This window comes from Falco peregrinus, chromosome 6, assembly GCF_023634155.1.
Source record: "Falco peregrinus isolate bFalPer1 chromosome 6, bFalPer1.pri, whole genome shotgun sequence".
Lineage (NCBI taxonomy): Eukaryota > Metazoa > Chordata > Aves > Falconiformes > Falconidae > Falco > Falco peregrinus.
Window position 1 is genome coordinate 91504947 of NC_073726.1, and position 20764 is coordinate 91525710.

Consider the following 20764-nt stretch of genomic DNA (forward strand, 5'->3'; position numbering starts at 1 on the left):
GGGCGATGAAGGCAGGACAGGTAGCCTGAGGAGGGTTGCTTGGGCTCTAAGGATCTGAGAACAGCAGCTTTCCCTGGGTGAGGGCAGGAGCCAGGCAGGGGCAGCAAGGAGGCAGCATGCCCCTTTCCTCTGGCTGCCCCCGCAGTGGCCCTGTGCCCTGCAACATGGCGGCGGGGCAGAGGGCGGCTGAGGTGGGAGAAACAGCAGCAGCCCCCATGGGCAGATGCAAGGCCCAGGGCTGCTGGGGGGCATGCTCAGGTGGCCATGGCTCCCTCGGCCCCAGGGCTCTCTGCAGCCCAGGGTGAGCCAGAAGGAGAGCAGCCACGATGGCCTCCACACGCCAGCTAGGCCGGCTGGGCCCTGCTTGGCAGCCATGGTTGGGGAATGGAGTCCACCCCAGGGAATGCCTGTCAGTCCCAGTGCCGGGGAAAGGTGTGGAGCAGCACCTGGTTTATGGATGTGAAGGGGGGCTTTGATGTAAGGTGGGCACTGAGCCGGGCTGGCTGGGCTGGGGCAGGGTCTGCCCACACATGGGGATACCTGAGAAACTTTCAGTGTTAAAACCTGAGCTGTCTGTGGAGCTCAGACCTCAGCTGCCAGACCCCCAGTGTTCATTCATGCGGCCTTTCACAGGTGCCCCTTTGCTTTTTATGGCCGTTGACTGGAAGAAGCTCTTTATGAAGGACCAAGCAGTCATCAGAAACATCAACTGGGGCAGAATTTCCCCCATGAGCCACAGATGCCCCCAATCACCCCTGGCCCTGCACCTCTCACGGCATCAAAATTGCCTGAGATCAGGCACGAGGTGACAGACAATGTCGCAGCCATTTTTAATTGTTCCAAAAATGGTTTGGTGATGCATAGCTACCCCGCTGTAGCTGCCAGCTGATGTAGGCAGCAGGTGAATCTTTAAAAAAAAAAAAAATCTTTCAAACAAATCTTTCAAAAAAAAAGTTTTTTTCAGGCTAAGAAATGTAGATTTAGATGCCACTGACTCTGCCTGCCTGCCTACATCTTTTTAGGGGTTTGTCCCCAGAGCTAATGCCTGTCCTGAACACTATTTAGGACCTGCAACTTCCCCTGCAGAGCAGACTCAAAACCAGATAGGGTTTTGCAGAGTTCATAACCTCCACAGGAGGGAGTCTTTACCTATATTTAAATAACCCACCTATCTACTGAAGGTGTTTGTCGCTTACAGTAATGATTGATAAGGGCCGATTTCTGCTTTTTCTGCAAAAGAGAGGTGGATCAAATGGGGTTGCACACTCTTCAGTCAACATCGTCCAGGTATGGGGACTTCGGTCTAGCAAACTTTGGAAAGCCTATGAAAAAAAAATTACACATGCACATGGTAGCATCACTGGTTGTTTTACAGCGAAGTGTCAAGCTTGGTTTTCTTCTAGAAATCAGAAAGTTATTGCTTTCCCTTTTTTCCCCCCATGACTTTACGAAAGTAATTTAACTTTACCACGTGTTAGGTAAAAGAGAATAAGAAGACCCAAACTCTGGCTAAAAGAGAGGAGTCCTGGAAATAAAAAAAAACAACTGGGAGATAAGAAGCAAAGCTCCTAAATGTGGCCAGTCCAGGATATTTTGGAGAAGGTGGCAACAGCGTAGGAAAACATCTAGCCTCACAAGGGTAGAAAGCATTTGTTGTCAGCAACATTAGGCAGCGTAGTGCTGTCCTGAGCTGGGAGGGTGAGCAGTGACAGCTACTTCAGCTGTTGCAGGTGTATATGCAGCGACAGGCAGCTCTAGTTGAAGGATGCACAGCTGCTTCATCCACTCAGTAAATCAGGGCTGGTAACACAGAAGCCTTCCTAATTCATGGATGAGAGAGAGCTAAGAGCAGAGTTGTGAAGGTGGAAATAAAGCACATAGGCCTACTGTGCAAGGAGAAGGTGAAAGGTGCAAGAGTGAAGGTGGAGAAGTCTATTGCAAACAAGAGACCTGGAGTGCAGGAACCAAAAATGACAACTGCAGCTCACAGTGCAGCTCAGGAGGGAATAGGTGGTGGATTTTAAGGCTTCTAAGGCAGCCAACATAGACTGAGAGCCTCCAAGTAGGTTTGGCTAGGGAACAGGTCCAGGGAAAACTGAGCTTCTGGAACATTCACATCCGCCATGTTAAAAGTTTAATGTTCCTGGTGGATAATGCTTTGATACTACTGCCTTGATGCTACTGATTTGAGGAAGGTTATAAACCTACCTGTTTTGAGGGCAAAGTTCAAGTCCCATCTCTTTACCTGAGTTTCCTTTGCCTTTACTGAGACGGTATTAATGGAAAATTAATTTTTGTGCACATTCTTGCTGTGAATCAGAGGACAGCAGTAACCTTAATGACTCATAAACTCATTAGTCAATGTGAAGGTTTTTTAAAGAGGATTTGTTAAAGTGGTTTTCCATTTCTAGCTCCTCTAAATCTTGGATAAATTATTTTCTTTATAGATGATCAGAAGTTCCTTTTCTACTTGCAGGTTGACAAATATGTATGGTATACAAAAGCACTCCCTTCCTATTTTGAGTGCCATTAACAATGGAGCTTTCCTTGCACGGCAGTTACGGGGGCTTGGCAGTACAGAACAGGTTTCTCAGACTGTGCTCGGAATAGAGTAACACAGAAAGCCCAGATGCACAGTCTGGTGGTCACTGCAATAATCGAGCATAGCTCTGATCTTAATGTGCCTACTCTGACAGCCAAGATCTTTCTTCCCTAGGCATCCTATTGTACGCTCTGATAACTAAGCAGAACAGAAGTGGTATTTCTCTCCCTAAAAGGCCTCCCCTCTTTCCTCTCTTATTTCTCCACCTGCAACTACTCTTCTGATAGGCATTGCTCCCTCAGCAGAGTGCTTTCTATCAGATCAGGTTTTGCTGGATGCCCCTGAGAGTAGTGTAACCCACGCCCTATGCTGATTGATTGAATAAAGCCACTAATCGTTAAATGAAAGTTACACCAGACATTGTATGGAGTGGAAGGAGGGGGCACAGTTTTCTGCCTCTAGGGCTTGGCAGATTTCACAACAAAACAGCTGGCTGTGAGACATGGGTGCTGATGGAATACATTAATTACTGTCGTCAAGGTTTTAGACACACTTGTGTGTTGCTGGTAATACCAGCATGCAGGATTATCAGAGAAATCGTCTGTGAAAAAGAAAAGAAGTGGAGAAGGGAAGAAAGGAAACTGGAATGAAGGTAGTCTGATTCTGGCCCCCGTTGCATTTGCATAGGCAAGTCTCACCCACGTTGACCAGTGCATTCCTTCACTTCCCCATGGCTTCCACAACAGATGTATAGTTTCTCTGAACATCATGAAGTAACTGAAGGCCTTTTTGGTCCTTATCATTCTAAGTATTTATAGAATAGCAGAAGTCCACTATGTTTCATAGCAACATAAATTAGAGCCAGCCTTCCCTGTTAGACTGACATAAGTTTAATGGCAGCTTGGCTATAGTCTGTAAAAACAATAAGCAGAGGGAAAGGTACTTCTGGATTTTGTTTTATGACAAAGAGATCATAAACTGAATTTGGTGGGCTGTCAGCTCCTTCTAGTAAAATCTGACATGTTTATTTTGTATGTTGATTTTAGTAGCATTATCAAACCAAGTCACTAAGTAGTCAATTTGCTTTTAGTTTGGTCCTTGTAAGTCAGAAGTGATTACTAGCTAAAAGTGATGTTCACTTGAGCCTGGTTCTGTTCATCCACTCACAACGTCTGAACATCTCACAGTCTGCCATATATGTTTTCTTTCCCTTGAGACAGGGTGAGAGGACCAAGGCTATGCCTACATAGCCCACTCCACGGGCTGGAAGAGACAGAGGAGAATCCGTGTTCAAAATTAGCTCCAAGAGCAGTATAGCTGAGTCAGTAGACAGGATGGTACCAAGCTAGTTTTTCCTGCTTCTTGGCAGCATAATAATGATTTTGGTGAAGAGTTGCCTTGAGATAGCTAATCAGTTTCTAATGGCTGTGAGTTTCTTGCAATGTGCCACCTAGACTTGTCTTGCGTGATTTGTCCTTTCTTGTTGTTTTGGGGTTTTCTGGTGGTTGTTTGTTTGGTTTTTTTCCATTGAAAAGAATAAACCGTGTCTTCTGGCCAAGTAGTGCAAGCTAGCCTTCAGCCATAATGCTCCAGGCCGGGACCTACTGAATGGGACTCTTCACCCAAAAAGATTTTGCAGGAGCATGATAGGAGGGGTAGTGGATGACATTCACATGTTCTTGTGATGTTCTTGTGATCGTGTTAATCATAAGGAATATATAACTTATTTTGAATTGCTTTGGAGACCCATGGCCACTGGGACCGGTTACAACAGCTCAGTTCATTACATCCATTCTTATGCAACCTGGGAAAGACATGACCAGGCCAGTACCCTGTCCTCCCAAGGAGACATCAGTCATCATGGCCTCAAGGTACCCACCTATGATTTAAGGAATGTTGCTAATGACCTGTTGCCCTGAATCACACAGCTGCCTCCTGACCACACAGACCAATACGCCCTTTGTACTTTGGCCTTGAGCTCCTATAGAGCAGAAGTGGAGTATACTTTTGGGAGCAGACACATGCTGCAGTACCCTTTAGAATTAGCTGGATCAAGCTGGATCATGACAGTTTGTGGGACCAGCCATAACCAGTGTGAGAAGGCTGGCAACTTTCTCCAAGCAGAGAACATCAGGACTGAGCCACTGGTCCATCTGTTCACAACCTGGCTTTGCTGCTGGTTAGCTTATGGGGCAGGGAATGAGTACACGTGATGATGCTGTGGTGATGCTGCCTGTGTGCGTGAAAGCCAAGGTTGGCATCAGAGCAGCACAACATTGGACACCTGGGTTCTTTTGGACAAAAACTGAGGTATACCTGGAATCACAACTGCTCCACCTCTTATCCCATTGCAGGGTTTGGCTCTTAGCTCCTTCAGGACCACTGGGCTGGAGGGCTGCACTGCCTGAGGTTCCGAAAACACCTCTGGGACACAAGCAGCTTGTCCATCCTGGGTGAAGGACCACAAGCTCTTTGGAAGAGGAAGATCAAATGCTGAGCAGGGATGTGAACATTGCCTTGCCTCCTGCTGAGAATTCCTCATGGTTTTCTCCCAGCAATCATTCTCTTCCATCCACTTAGCATCCTTCATCTTTACCTCTGCCTGGGATTACTCTCACAAGCAGACTTTCTCTGCAGCTCTATTCATCACCTACTACCTCTAACTGCATTTTTTTGTAGGGTGCTGGAGTAGGGTTGAGATGGCAGGAAAGGTGTAGCTGTATCCAGCTTTCATTAGATTCACATGCACAGGCAAAGATACTGTCTGGAGACCAGTAAGCTGTGCTGCTGCCAGCCAACAACCTCCTGTATCCCATAGCCAAACTTCGCAGCTTTATAGGATAATGCTTTGTCTAGGTTTGCTGCTTGGTAAACCAGTTTGGATAGCCTGGAGAAGAGCTCTGGACAGGATAGTATGCCAGACATTATGGAAGTTCCTCATCTGCAGGAGGATGATAGCGTGCTAGGTGGATCATTTCTAGATGGAGAATTTTGTGCTGTTTCAGATGGCACCTTATACCATCCTTATACCTGCAACATATCCTGTATGACATGTTGGATAATTCTTGGGTTGGAAAAGAGACAGGGATCTTGTACTGTAGGGACACTGTGTTTTGGGTTGGATTTGAGGTTCTGTTAGAGGGATCCTGGGCAAAGGCATGTCATCACAACCAGCTCACCATTTCTAGCGGGTTTTAGCCTCCTTGGTCCAGGCTGTGTAAAATGTGCCTTTCTTACTTCTGCTTGGAGCAGGCTGCTGGTTTTTGCTAAGTAAGCATTTAGCTGGGACTAGACTGACTGAGTCCCAGTTACAGTCATCCAACTGGTGGCTGAACCTTGTGTCACCATCACCAGCAGAGGAGGCAGAGATAAGGCTGAAGGCTGCAGGGTCAGCCCTTCGCAGCTGTGAGCCCCGTTATAACCTGCAATGGGTTTCCCAAACCTGACTGTGGCTATTTGAGGGACAAATTCTGGAGTATTGCAACCAAGCTGAGTTGCAGTTTGCTCAGTAGTCAAAGCAGGTTCTAGGCTTGCTTCTTCAGTGTGGCAGAACTTTTATCTCCATTTTATTTGTACTGGGAACCTGAAATAACAGGGGAAAGCATATTTACCCTCGGTCTCCACAGAAGCAAGCTGAGGCAAGCCTACGGTTGCAAACTCATGGAATCAGCCAGTAGAAGAACTAGGAGTAAACATGTTTCTGGCATCCAATCCACTTTGCTGTTTGCTAGATGTGATGGCTTATCTTTGAGCTCAAAGGTGAGTGACGAGTCTCCCTTTTCCAGCACAAGACACAGGCACGCGGTGAGGCTGAAGGGAGCCGTTAGCTTTGTAGTGCAGGGCAAGGCTGCCTCTGCTGCCCTGTGGACAAGTCCCTTACTAAGCTGAGCTACCTCTTTGTAAGCCCCACCTACCACTTTATATGCAGCGGGGTAGAGGTCAGGCCACAACACTCCAACGAGTCATTAAGAGAAAAAGCAATTGACCTTTTTTGCTTGTATTAACTTTGCTGATCTCCAGCCCTGAAGTGTTTATTTTGAAAAAGATTCTGTCACTACTACTTGCACCAAGGAGACACAATAATGCCGTTAATATTGTTTGTTTTGGTTGGAGGAAAAGCACTCTGAGCCTCTAACAAATATCCTCTTGTTAGCAATTGGAAACATATAATTAGGACAGACTCTCCAGTTATTTTAACGAGATTTCAGTTTCCTCTCTCTCTCTCTTTTGCTGTCGTTCTCTTTCCCATTTTTAATGAGATACCAATTTCCTCCCTTCTCATTTGCAGATGCCTTTCCAATAAAACAGACAGCTTTGATTTTCATCTTAGTGTGCATTCTTAGCCTTAATTTATTCGTCTACATAAGTTGCCCACCAGACTCTCCATGTGCTAAACGGCTGTTAATCGCTGAAAAATTAACAAGGTGTTTAACGCCAAAAAAAAAAAAAAAAAAAAAAAAAAAGGCTAAGAAAGTCTTTTGCTTGTTAGGTGGAAAGACTTGTATTTTTCTCACATGGCCAAAGCTCAACTAATTCTAGGCACCGAGGGCAACACAGGATACGTTTTTGCAGCTACAGCCTATCGCTCCTTTGCTGTCCTGTTTCTATTCTATACCTCTTACTCTACCTTTCCCCAAACCTCCCCGCCAGACTTCTCTATAAGCCGGAAAGAAATCCTGTACTTCCCTTTTGTAAAATTGACTCTAGGCCAGTTTATTTTAATTGCAGAAATGCTGTCAGTTTGTGCGCAGCCCGGCAGGCCCTGGAAGATTTGTAGGTGTTGAAAGCATGAAGAGAGGGACCTTTCTCAATGTAGCTGATTCAGTACAGCCAATTCTTCCCCTGAGGTTTGGGGAGATGCAGCCTTGGCAAGTTTGGTCAGTAAACTATTTATTTATGAAAAGTTATTTTTATTTCACTTAAATAGCTCTTTAAGGCTTTCAGAAATCCTGAAACAGCACGGAGCAGAGATCACCTTGTGGCAAAGAATCTGGGCTTTATGTTTTATTCAGCCCAGCTATCAGATGAGATTTTGTGCAGCTGTGATATGTTACTTCTGTTATCTGAGCTGTGCCATCATGAGTGCTAACTCACTAGCTCTTATCTTTGCAGAACTGAGATGGCTCCACGTCTGGATTTTGTCTCATGTCCTAGAAAGATGGTAGGTGTTGCAGTCAGTAGCTGGCAGTGGGCTGTGCACAGCTCCTGGTGCTGCGTGATTCTGAAAATGCCGCACTACAGAAAATGGTCCTGTTGACAAATCCTGGAGCATTTTTCCCTCCTTTACTCTGTTACAGATGGAGAAGTGGCTTGTGCTCATTGTCTCATCTAGTTTTACTTGGGTGTCATGCTACTATGGCATCAGAAAACCTTTTGCTCCCTTTATTTCTAAAAAGGTAATCTTCTGTAACAGTCCTCTTTTTGGCTGATATGCCTCAGTCAAACCAAGGTCGCCAGACTCTGCAGAAGAGTAGCAAAGTCATACTCTGGAATGTTCCCAAGGTCTGTGTAGGAGATTGGACAAAATGGCCTGTGAATTTGCCTTTATGTTCCCATGACTTCATCTTAAATTGGAGTCTGAATCAGCCTAGGAGGTGAGCAATTTCTACACTTTGACCAGTTCCCAAAATGAACAGTACCTGGAATTTGAATTTAAAGTCTGTAAGTCTTTAATTCTGAAGGCCATATCTGCATTACCACAAATTATAGGGAATAATTAGCCCACAACTGATTTATCAAAGTCACATGTAAAACATGTGCCTGAGGGACAGAATTTCTTGGAGAGTTTGGTCATAGGTGATAAGACGTTGCATTGTTTCTCCCACACCTGTACAAATCTACTTAACCAAAGCACTAAAATTGTGTGGGCAAATGCCCAGGCCAAGGCGGGCTCATTGGTGTGTAGAGCCCCAGCGGAATGGTGGAGCCAAGGAGAAGGAGCCGAGGGAAGCAACGACCTGTAAGATCTCTGAGCGAGGTCAGAGAGAGCCGCAAGGCAGAGGAGCCTGGAAGGGGAACATTGCTTCACTAGGAGTTATCTAGTGAACCTAACATCACAGATGAAACCGCTGTATTGTTTCATGCTGGGCTTACCCAATTTCTGCTTGTATCCAGAAGACCCTTTGTGAACAGCAGACTTACTACGTAACTCCCTTACTTAGACATACTTGTTCTGTTGCTTTAGTTAAAGCTTTACCCAGTCCCTCCCTTGTGTCCGTGCTATTAGGCCCAAGACCGGGTGCTAATAGCCGGGAGGGTGGCTGGGGGAGGCAGCTGGGCAGCTGCCTGGCCAGTAATGCACAGTGCGATCCAGGTGGTGCTGCTGGGGGCAACACAGTCAGCTTCGGAGAGAGCCCACACGTGTTTCTACTGGTGTAGCTTGGTTCTTTACTGGAGGAAGATAATCTATACCAGGATAAACATAAGTGTGACTGTATCCACAGCTGAGGCAATATTTCAAAGGTAAAAATAAAGTCAAGCCTCTAACCAAAACAGTTTATGCTGGTACAGAAATATATGCCCAACAAGGCCAAATGTGTAAACCACAGAGAAAGATTATTATTATTGTCAATATTTTTTAGGTGCTTAGGATGAATTCCCTTCTGTTCTGCATGTGAAAAGACTTTCGGGAGGAAGCCTTAAAAGCCAAGATCCTGTTTACTCGGAGTCAGCATTAGTACGAACAGGCGTATGTAATTTTCTATAGTAACAAGCTCACTTCATAACAATAGGGCTCAGGAGAAAACTGCTGCCCTCTCCTCCTTGCTGTACTTCTGCATATAGTCCTCAGAGCCATCTCTTCCAACTCCCACTTTCCACAAAAATTAACTCTATATTTAATTGTTCTCCTTAGCACAGGTAATTTGGATATTCTGAATGAAAAGTACCACAAAGGTAAAACAGAAAAAGTGGTAATAATTTCTCATAATTAATTTTCCTTTTCTTTGGCCACTTTCTGGAAAGACGGGGGTATAAAGTTTGAGGTCTCTCAAGATATGGGGAGAGGGAGTTATAACAAGCAACACTGGCTGGGTAGCTCTTAGTAATCTCAAGACCCCTGTTTCTGTGTAGACTGCAATACCATAGTCAGACTTAAACTCTCACAATTAGTGTAAGCTAAATGAAAACTGAGGTATTGCTCAAGCAAAGTCGAAAATAGAGAATTCTTTGATGATGAAAGCTGTAGCAAGAGTTAGTGGCTCAGAGTTCAGGTCACTAAAATTCAGAATTAGAATTTTAACCATAAGAATAATGAACCATTGTAGCACTTTACCCAGGGACATCATAAATTCTCTGCCACTTGAGGTCTCTTAATGGAGACTCATTGTCTTTTTGAAAGGTATGCTTTGGTTCTGCCACAAATTAATGGCTGAGATGAAGCAATCACTTGGCAATTTTTTTTTTCGTATGGTACATAGAAGTCAAATTAGATGATCACCGAGTTCCCTTCTAGACTCTATAAATCTGTGTGAGCCCTCCACATGTACTTCCAGCATGAAACACTGAACAGGGTCAAGTATTACAGTTTGAGTAATGAGATAAGTATGAAGAAACCAAAACATAGGTGGGCTACTGAGAAAAAAAAATAATCTTTTCAGTGACATTTATTAGCTGTGGAACACCACCTACAAGAGATGGTGAGAACCAGTTCTTGAGTCATTTGAATGAGTGGAAGCACAGAATTGTTGAATATAGCAAAAGGAGTGTGCCTTCTTTGGTCTCAACAGACTATTAAAACAATGGACTTTTCTACTTCTACTCTCATGATTTTTATGACATTGTGCAAAATCTAGAGAATATTAATTAAGAGCTAGCTCAAGAGAAAATTACTGCTGATGACTGAACATTGGGCATGTTCATATTTCAGATGCCTGTAGTGAACCTTTGTCAGTAGTGTGGGACCTAATATTACAGCTGTTTTTTTTCTCCTTCCTCATCTCATTTGCCACAGTACATCAGTGAATGCTGCTGATCACAAATTATGTGACTATTGTGGAAAGACAGAGAAACAGATCACTCAGTCTCACAGCAGGTCAGTGCCTGAGACTGTCAAGCAGAAGGTTTGCAACTGACAACATCTAAGCATTGCTTGGTATTCAGGAATTATCTGGCTGAGTTAATTGAGGCCATCACTCAAAGCAATGTGAAAAGAGATTCAGAGGATAGACTTTCAGTGACTTCTATACTTAACATATTTTACAGGAGAAGATAATTTCAAGGTCAGAATACTCTATAAGCATGGCTAGCACATTGATGTGGAGACGGTGGGACAACAGGGTAGGACAAGATGGTAATTTGCAATGATCGGCTAAAATTGTGCCTTACATCTCATATTTTGGAGGCTTGATGAGCACACCAGAAATACTTAAAAGCAGAGCATCATTTCTGTGAAGGGAGCTGCAAGCTTTCTGTTTTTCCAAGAGCAATCCCCAACTGATTGTGTTACTTGAAGTTCTTCTGTACTAGTATTGGAAAGGCCCAGGCTCTTCATTAACAGTTAATTAAGCCACAGTGGCCCTTCCTTCCCATCAGGGGTTGCCTTCATTTGCAGATTTAGATAAAGGGATTCTGTCAAGTTGGTTAGGCTTATAATGTGACTGATCTTTACAGCTGCATAGTCCAGCAGGAAATGCCCAGAGCGCACCCCCAGGGTTCTGTCTGTCTCTCTAAACTAAAGCCCATCCTTCAAAAAGCCCACAACTACTATTTTTTTCAAGTTGCGTTTTATAGCCCTGGGTGTGAGTCAGGATGTGATGGATGCTTACAGGCTGCACCCTTGTGCTCTGAGTGCAAGCACTAGTGGGTGTTTACACACGTACCTTAGGCAGGCTAAGCCTCGGTTTGCCTTTCTTTTAAGTACAGTGAAATACTTGGACTTGAACCTGGCAATCTGAAAAGTAATCCTGCAAATGGATGCCAGAGATGTGATAGACGTGATTTTATTACTGGGAGAGCAAGTGGGGTTTTGGGCAGGTAGCAAGGTACAAGCTCCATTCAGGCTGAGGTGAGAAGGGCAAAGATTCAGGAGATGTGTCACTTGAGTGGGTTGTTCACTGAGCCTGTTGGCCATGGTTGGAGCATCAGGCAGGGAGTAAATCTGTTCCCTTCTTGGTCTAGTTAATGCTGGAAGGAGAAATGGCCCTATGGCTACCTCGTTTGCAGGCATTCATACTTGCTATGCCACTATACACCCAATTGCATAAAAATATGAAAAGAGTAAAAACCCTAAGGAGTTATGTGCTCAACAGTTAAATCCCAAGATTAATGTTGCCAGCCCAAGATTAGCTCAACTCTTTTTGGAAGCATGTTATGATGTTAACTTTGTTAACTTTATTGTTATTCTACTTTTTTGCAGGTTACCTGCTTTACCCAGGGCACAAAATAAAGGGCGCTTAGGGACTGGATCAGGGATACATTGTTGAGGAGGTACATGGCAATGCAACCTGGACCTCACTTCTTATAGATGGTGGAAGATGGATAAGAGATTTCATCGTCTCCCAGGTCAGGCAGTTAAATGCTGTTGAAAAAGGGAAAGCAGCTGTAGGTAGACAAGATCGACGAAGCACTGTGGTAGTAAAACCAGGAGTGTGCCTCAAGTTTTGGGCAAGGTTTGACAACTTTATTCTTATCTGTGTTTCTGATAAGTGGTTTCTGCTTCCTCCGTTGTCCTCATAGAATTTTCTCTCTTACTCATTCTGCGCAGCATAACCAGCACAGAAAATATTTTTTTCCAGCAATAGCCAATATTTTCCCAGTGCCTGAGCAACCACTTCCAATTTTAAGTCATTAGCTTCTTCAAATAGTGTGCAATTTTAAGTTTGTAATTCATCACAACACTCTGCCAACACATGCTACATGACAGAGCAGAAGACTGCTGGTGGTTCTCTGAGCACATCGTGGGAAAAGTGGCTTCTTGGGAAGGCAAGAATTAATGGGCACACAGTCTTTGGTACCAGCCAGTTGACAACATTGTCCTTCTGTGGTGGTAAAGATAATCACATCCCCTGGAATCCACCACACAAGAAGAGCCATGCAGTCAGATATGGCAGTACTGGGTGCCAGCAAGACAACCTCCTGCTACTGTACCAACCCTCCCTGCCATTTTTAGGCTACCTTCTTGTCACCGCACTGACCTAAGGGTTTATTTAGTTTGTGCCTTGATATGAGAGGGCTGATAATTTCTCTAAGAATCATTCTTATGTACCACAAAGCTGCAGCCTCAAGTCTGCTACAAATCCATCTGATGTCATCAGTTATCCTAACCCCGAGCAATCCAGCAACATAGCACTGTTGTTTTCCTGGCAATGTGACAGCAGATTAGCTCAGAATGGCCCAGAAAAAATATTTAATAACATAACAGTGGCCAATATGCAATGCTGGACATTTCTCTTGTAGTCTATAAATCAAACAAATGACTTATCAACCCCTTCTAGACCTTTTTTTTTTTTTTTTTTTTTTTTTACATATAGGTAGCGTGCACATATAGGAAAGTTTCTAAGAGGCTTAGGATTGTCCTGATGGTTTGCATGAAGCAACGGCTGCTGATCAAGTGGGACATCTGTGCTATCACATGACAACATGACAAGCTTGAAAGAATTTTTCCCCATCATAAAATAGCGTACTTCATACAAAATCTGTGAATGTTATTCCAAGAGAGAGAAGTGAGCTTGCTAAAGGTGATACAGTGGGTCATTGAAAAAAGTAGACCCCTGCACTCCCCCTTAGTTTAGAGGTGTTGCAATGGATAGGTTGTTGTCATAGATGGTGACATGTAATACCTTTTCCCATAGAATAACTGTAGGTTGAAATATACTGTAGTAAGTGGTTTTCCAATAGCTGCAAGAAATTCTGACCCATGCAGTTCCTGAAATGTGTGGGTATTTCACTGTAAGTGCTAACATCTCATGTTCACAACTGGTTTCTGTGTGGGACTCTCTTAACTGACGCGTATCAGAAACTTTCATGTAGATCAATACCAGTTAGAGTTGAGAGACCTAGTAACATCTTGTGATTTTTGTCAGATGTGATATTAGAAACTCAGGGGGTCATACAAAGCAGAACTAATCCTTAACATCAGGACTCCTGGGCTGACATAATGGAGTTGGACGAAGGCCGTCCTTGCAACTGGTAACCCTGTACTGGTGCGTGCCTTCTCCTCCTCCCCACCCCAAGTGCCCTTCTCATCCTCAGAGGGTAACCTGCTACAGCAGTTTACAAAAACTGGCAAGGACAAGCCTTTTAAAAACTGTATTCTTTAGTGGCAATTGGCAAAAATAAACTGTTGGGGTTTTTTTTCCAGCATGAAAACCATATCCAAGTCATTCAATATTTTGTACCTGAACGTAATTTCCTCTTTTGGGCCAAATGGCTTACCACATCATCAGCGTGTTTGTTCTCTGTACACATGATATTTTGAGATGGAGGCATATCTAGGGTAACTGTTATCTATTAGAAGCTGAATCCCTTTTTTCCTGGCTGGTTCAACGGCTCGCTTTTAGGGGATTTAAATTCCTTTTATCCTTATGTTCCTATCAATGTTTGGAAAATGTATGTAGGAAATTATGAGTGACAGGTAAAAGTTAGCAAAGAACAGATCTCAAAGCCAGTGGCATCCTTGGTGCTGACTGTTGAATACTCCACAAAGTGTCCTGCACGAATGCTGGGACAACCCGATAGCTCAGTTCATGGACACTGAAATGAGATAATCAGTGATCTAATCATTGGAGCACAACTCTCTCATGACTTCACCCTCTTCATTGACTTCTGACTTCAACAAATTAGTACCATCTAATGATTCACTGAATGTTCATTTGCAGACTGACAGGACACCTCTATTTATTCTCCAGGTTTACTACAAATGATTCCTTTATACAGAATTATTCTGCTCTGCATGTGCATGCGCATGTACTTTCCTGGCTGATCTTAGTGATTTCTTTTGAACTAAATGAGACCCTAAGTCAGACACAGTGGAAAGAAAGAGTGTCTCTCAGGCTCTACTGCTTTCAAATGATTGTTCTTTAACAATCGGGATGGCTCTGAACACACTTCTTTCCTGGATTAGCCTAATTAATGAAAAGGAAATCAGATTTACCTGTAAACATTTCTCTCAAACGTCTTAATTACAGAAACATATCACTTTAGGGAACAATTACAGATTTTAGTGAGTGCAAGAAAGGATTATATATGCTGCCTTTTTATTTATTTTTTTTTAAAAAAATCTTTGACTGAACAGACTGCCTTATACAAACGTGAATGTTACAAATAAGCACCCTGTAGCCTGTCTGGAGAGAGCTGCTGCGAGTCTGACTGTAAAGGGATTTTTTATTCCCAAGGAAAAAAGAGATGAGGCATTCTGAAGTGAAAAGATTTTTCCTGCTGTGTTTTATTATTCCCTCTTTATTCTGAAAAGGTTACTTGTTTCACGGTATTGTATGGTTTTGAGTTTCTTTATGTCAGTGCAAATGTCGTTTGACAGTAGTAGAGACTATGCAATGTGTAATCACATAAAAACTCACATTTGGGTATGCCTGTTTCTGTGAATTTGTGTTGCACACGTGTGACTGTATTCAGCCATCTCTGGATATGTTTCTTATTTGCAAAATGGCTTTTTCACACTTTTGACAAAACAATCCCCTGTATTTATTCTAAGCTGTACTCCCACAGATCTTTACAGCAGAATCAATCATTTCTAAATGGGAACATTTGTTCAAAGATCCATGAACTGAAATGTATGAATGCATGTGTTCGATGTATGTTTGTGTGATCTTCGTGTTATTATTAGCTCCATTCACTTTAATGATTAATTGTAACATCCTTTGTAGCTTTCTTTTGTAAAATTACTGACCAATGCTTAATGTTAAACCAAGCTGGTTAGATCAGTGTGTTTATCTGTGGTGTAGTAGCTGAAGATATTTTAAGAAACATCATGCCTGAATCCTCTGAGTGACTAAGTTTGGGATTTGAAAATTAATACAGAGACTTTGATTATTCAAGAGGACTGCAGACCAAGAGCCTGTGGGCCTGAGAAGAAAGCCAGAAGCAGTTTAAATGATTTTGTACTAAGGACATGACAAAACCTCTATGTAGGATATTGCAAAGATTATTCCTTAAGCGCTGTGTTTAATTTTGGTGTTGACTCAGAGAATGAAGCTGGAATATTGAAGAAGGTATGAAGAACAGAAAGAAATAAGTCAGGAAAACTTGCCTTAAAATGCAGGACTAAAAGAGCTTATTTTGTTTAGCCCATGAAAGGGAATATTTGTGGGTAAATTAATAATGATCAGTAGACTACAAAAGGAGATGTATGTCATTCTGAGACCCGTAAATCTAGCTGATGAGGGTAGCTGATTAGATGTGAGGTTAGGAAAATGCAAATTTGAAAAGAAACATATAACTTCTCAACCATGAGTATAATTAATCACCAAACAGCTTATCAAGGGAAAAGCTAAATTCATAATGGGCTGCAGACTTCAAATTGAGAATGTCTTTCTATTTTAAAGTTACTTTCCAGACCAGTCCCAGGCTGCTGGGTAATTCCTTCGTGAAAGCCTTCTCCAGGCCATGGAAATAGGAATTGTTCACTCACTTCAAGAGAGGACATTACATCAGTAAGGAAACAAATCTTTGAGTGAAGATGTGGTTTGCATTACAACAGATTCAATGGTAACAGTTCTTCTGGTGTCAACATCTATGAATTATCACAAGAAACAAATTGGCAGGTACATCTTTAAGTTTGCCCAAGCTTGATTTTTTCAGTTTCTTTTACATAAATTTCTGACCTAACCCTTTGCACAGGATGCATTTTTGAAGAAAGCACCATCCATTTTGTGGAGCAGGGGAGGGGGAAGGTTTCCATTTTTAAACACTTCTTGCAAATTTTCATCACAGAATAGTACACACCAGATCTGAGATATGATGTGAGGAAGATAGCTGATGTGGCTTTCAGTGCCTCAGTGAAACTGTTTTGGCTGATCAACTGAAGATCTTTGATAGAAATTTGTCAAGTTGACTGCATCACATCCTGATGGCATATGCTATGTATAGGTCTGGCCCATCAGTGTTTAAGTCCCAAACCCCTCCAAAGCCAGTGCAAATTGATTTCTATATTTGCTGATGAGCACTTAATCCTATAGGCTTCCTTCCTGCTGAGTGTTCTTGGCTGATGGCATAGGGAAAGGCGTGGGGAAGCAACAATGATGGACTCAAAGGATGGTTCTTCCTTTCATTTATCATATAAGCAACTGCAAGAGATGTGTCCTGTGTGGTTTTAATTCCTTTAATGGCCGTGACACTTGCTCAGGATGCTTTTGGTTGACAAAAGCCAAAGAAGCACGTATTTTCTATTTCACAGAATGGTCAGGGTTGGAGGGGATCTCTGGAGATCATCTGGTCCAACCTCTTGCTGAAGCAGGCTCCCCTAGACCAGGTTGCAGAGTCATGTCCATGTGGGTTTCAAATGTCTCCAGAGAAGGAGACTCCACAGCCTCTCTGGGCAGCCTGTGCCAGTGCTCTGTCACCTTCAAAGTAAAGTTCTTCCTCATATTCAGAAGGAACTTCATCTGTTGCAGTTTGTGCCCGCTGCCCCTTGTCCTGTCACTGGACACTACTGAAAAGAGCCTGGTCCCATCCTCTTGACTCTCGCCCTTGAGATATTTGTATGCATCGGTAAGGTCCCCTTTCAGCCTTCTCTTCTCCAGGCCTTCATCATCTCTGCAGCCTCCGCTGGACCCTCTCCAGTAGCTCCCTGTCTCTCCTGAACTGGGGAGCCCAGCACTGGACACAGCACTGCAGATGCGGCCTCACCAGGGCAGAGCAGAGGGGGAGGATCGCCTCCCTCAGTGCGCTGGCCACCCTCCTCCTAATGCGCCCCCGGGTACCACTGGCTGCCTTGGCCACACGGGCACACTGCTGGCCCGTGGGCACCCTGCTGTCCACCAGCCCTCCCAGGGCCGCCTTTGCAGAGCTGCCTTCCAACAAGCCAGCCCCTAGCCCATGCTGGTGCATGGGGCTGTCCCTCCCCAGGGACAGGACCCTGCACTTGCCTCGGTTGAACTTCATGAGGTTCCTCTCCGCACAGCTCTCCGGCCTGTCCAGGTCTCGCTGAAGAGCAGCGCAGCCGTCTGGTGGATCAGCCGCTCCTCCCAGCTTTGTATCTTCAGCAGAACTTGCTGGGGGCACGCTCTGTCCCTCGTCCAGGTCGTCGATGAGTAAGTTGAACAAGGCTGGACCCAGTACCAACCCTGGGGACACCGCTAGCTACTGGCCTCCAGCAAGACTCCGTGCCGCTGAGCACAACCCTCTGAGCTCTGCCATTCCGCCAGTTCTCAGTCCACCTCGCTGCTCATCTAACCCACACTGCCTGAGCTTACATACAAATGTCCTCCTCTTCCTCTCACAGTCATATACTGTTGTGGTGACAGCAGCTGAATCTGTTTGTGGGCTTCTTAAAACATAAAAAACATCATTGTAACACAGCTGAAATGAAGTATAGAAAAAAATGTGACACCTTATGCCCCTTCAACTCTAGTTTATGTTGAGTTTCAGTCTGTGATGTTTTTAAACTAGTAGTCTTCAATGAAGATGTCTAGTCAGAGAAGTTTTGGGGTTTATTGCTTTATTTTAAACCTTAGTAATGTCATGTGTACAAGTCTTGTTTTTCATGCTTGCTAAAATTCTTTGCTGGAACGACCCAGAGATGTTAATTAAAATTTCTTACTAGAAAAGACATGTTGATAAAGACCTTTTCTTTGAGCTGATGAACGGAGCACTTCAACAAGGTGGAATATGATAAAATCAAATAGAAAATAATCTTGTATAGTCTGAATAGAAATTACTTCTTTCATCTTTATGCCCAACTATTGTAAGTGCTGCCTTTGCTTAGTGAACCTCATGTCAAGCCCCAAAGCCAGGGCATGGGAGGCTCTGCTGTCATCTCTTCTGCTGTGCCCTGGTGGATGCAGGACAAATAGCTGACCCGTTACCCCTAGCTGGAAAGGCCCCTGAACAGTGGGGTTCCAGCTTCTAGCACCAAGCTGTGACACTAGGAGCCTTACAAGCCACCTGTGTTGGACTGGCACTCTCTCTGCTCCTAAAGCCCTGTGTAAATGGAAGAAAATCTGCTGCTACCACCGTTTCAAACAGCATCTCAACCAGACTTGTTCCAAGCAGGGTTCAACGATGTGGTGGATGAATTGGCAGTAGCAGCTGGTGGCACAGCTAGCCCAGGTCTCCACCTCAGCAGTGGAGCAGGATGCATGTTGGCAGAGGTACACAAGCAGTAGCCAAACCTGGTGCTCAGGGCATCATTTCTCTCCCTGGTTCTCCTACAGTCACATTGTCATCAGAAAAAGATGCAAAGCAGATGGATATAGTGCCAAACATGAACATGTGGTCCGGTTTGTAGGGATGTGAGGAAACCCCACCTTGAGCCCACAGCCAGAAACAGGGAAGCTAAAGTGTTCTGCCCAGACAGTCCATGATGAGCCATACTGCGCTGCCTGCGAGCTGCATAGAAAGATTTAAATCAGGAGCTGTCAGTAGAAGGGGATGTGGTGATATACCAAGCTGTCAAATCTGAAACAGTACACCGTAGGAGACATTACTACTAAATTACACAGGCAATAGTTTCAAATCTTCCTTTACCCTTCCCTTTATGTGTAAATAATGGAAGCTGTTGTCTGTCTCTCTGTACCCTGTTCATAGCTTGTAATCTGAGTTTAAAGGACATCATTTGTTTGGGGCTTGAGACTTTGTACCCCCCTCAACAGGGAATGTTCTGTTGGAAAGGCTTTTTTGCCTTTCTCAACTTTGAGCAAGGTGAGCATCCTTCCCTATCGCTTTCACGGTTTAACTCCTTCCTACATCACTGCGCTGACTGATCTGTCAGCTTCTCCCACTCTGCTGGTGGCCACCTCCCAGTCACTCCTGCTGTGCTTCAGGTCTTTTCTTAGAGGAGAACCAGTGACCTGCAGAGTCCAGATGGAACAGAGGCACAGCAAAGGTGGTGTAAGAGGAGCTACCAGGGGAGGCTCTTTCCTGGGAGTTTTCTCTCTGCAGGAGTCCTCAAGGGCTAAACCCCACCACTTCTAGTCTTGTTTTCTTTCCTCTGCTCCTCACTACTTGGATGGCTGCTTAGAGCTGCCCCGCTGTTGAATAACAGGAACAGTAAATGGATGCAACAAGGTGGAAAGGGTGGTGGCAACTCTCTTAATCTCTCCCAGGAGGATGCTCTGTGAGATGGCAGATGAGGAAGCAAATGACCTCATTTTTACCACAACAGGGAGCTGCCTGGTAAGGTCTGAAAAAAGGAAACCAAGGCACTTTAAAAAATAATTTACCTGATGCTCCCTCATACCATCGTGGCAACCTTGACTGCTCTGTTTTACCATGTGAATGCATTCAACGACCTCTGGTGTCCCCCAGAAGCCCCCGTGAGTGCCCACTGCCCCTCTGGGGCTGCCAGCTGGCTGGGCAGCAGGCTGGGCACCTGTGGAGCCCCATGGTCCAAGGAGCTCTGGCTGGTAGCTGGGGTGTGGACTTTCATGGCGTGGATATTGCCCACTTCAACCAAAGTACACAAAGCTTTAATGGGCATTCTCTGGCACCTGCTTTCTCCCATTTTTTCATCTCTCTTGTCTTTGCTGCAAATCTGTGAATCCAAGTGAGACAGATTTCCCTACGACACCCTTAATTTAGCTGAATTATGCTATATGAAGTGTTATGAATATATGTTGCAAAAAATGAAAGCTGTATGAAGTATATGAAATATGTTTCTTCATACACATGTGGAGTCATTGCAGGTCTGCTTGCTCTGTTGAAGCTGTCTCTGTCCTCGACAGAGACACTTAGGTCCAATCAAGCCCCTTTCTTTCCTCATACTGCATCATACCCAGCGCTTATGGAGCGCCTATCACAGAAAATGTCCTTCCCAGTGAGGGAACAGGAATACATAAATGCCTCCTCCTTTGTCCTTCCTTTTGCCTAACCACCCCCCAGATGTTTCAGATCCTGTGGTTCACACATCGCCAAGTAATGCTCTTGTTTTTGCACAGCAGGAAAGAAAGGGATTTTGAAAATGGACACGTAACTGTTCCTTATCAAATATTTCCTGGCAACTCTCTCTAATCACTGATCCTCCTCTCAGATTTTCTCCTTGAAGTGATTGAAGCCTGATGTTTTATAATCAGCTCTCTTGCCATTTGATAAAGTTCAAACAGCCTTTAG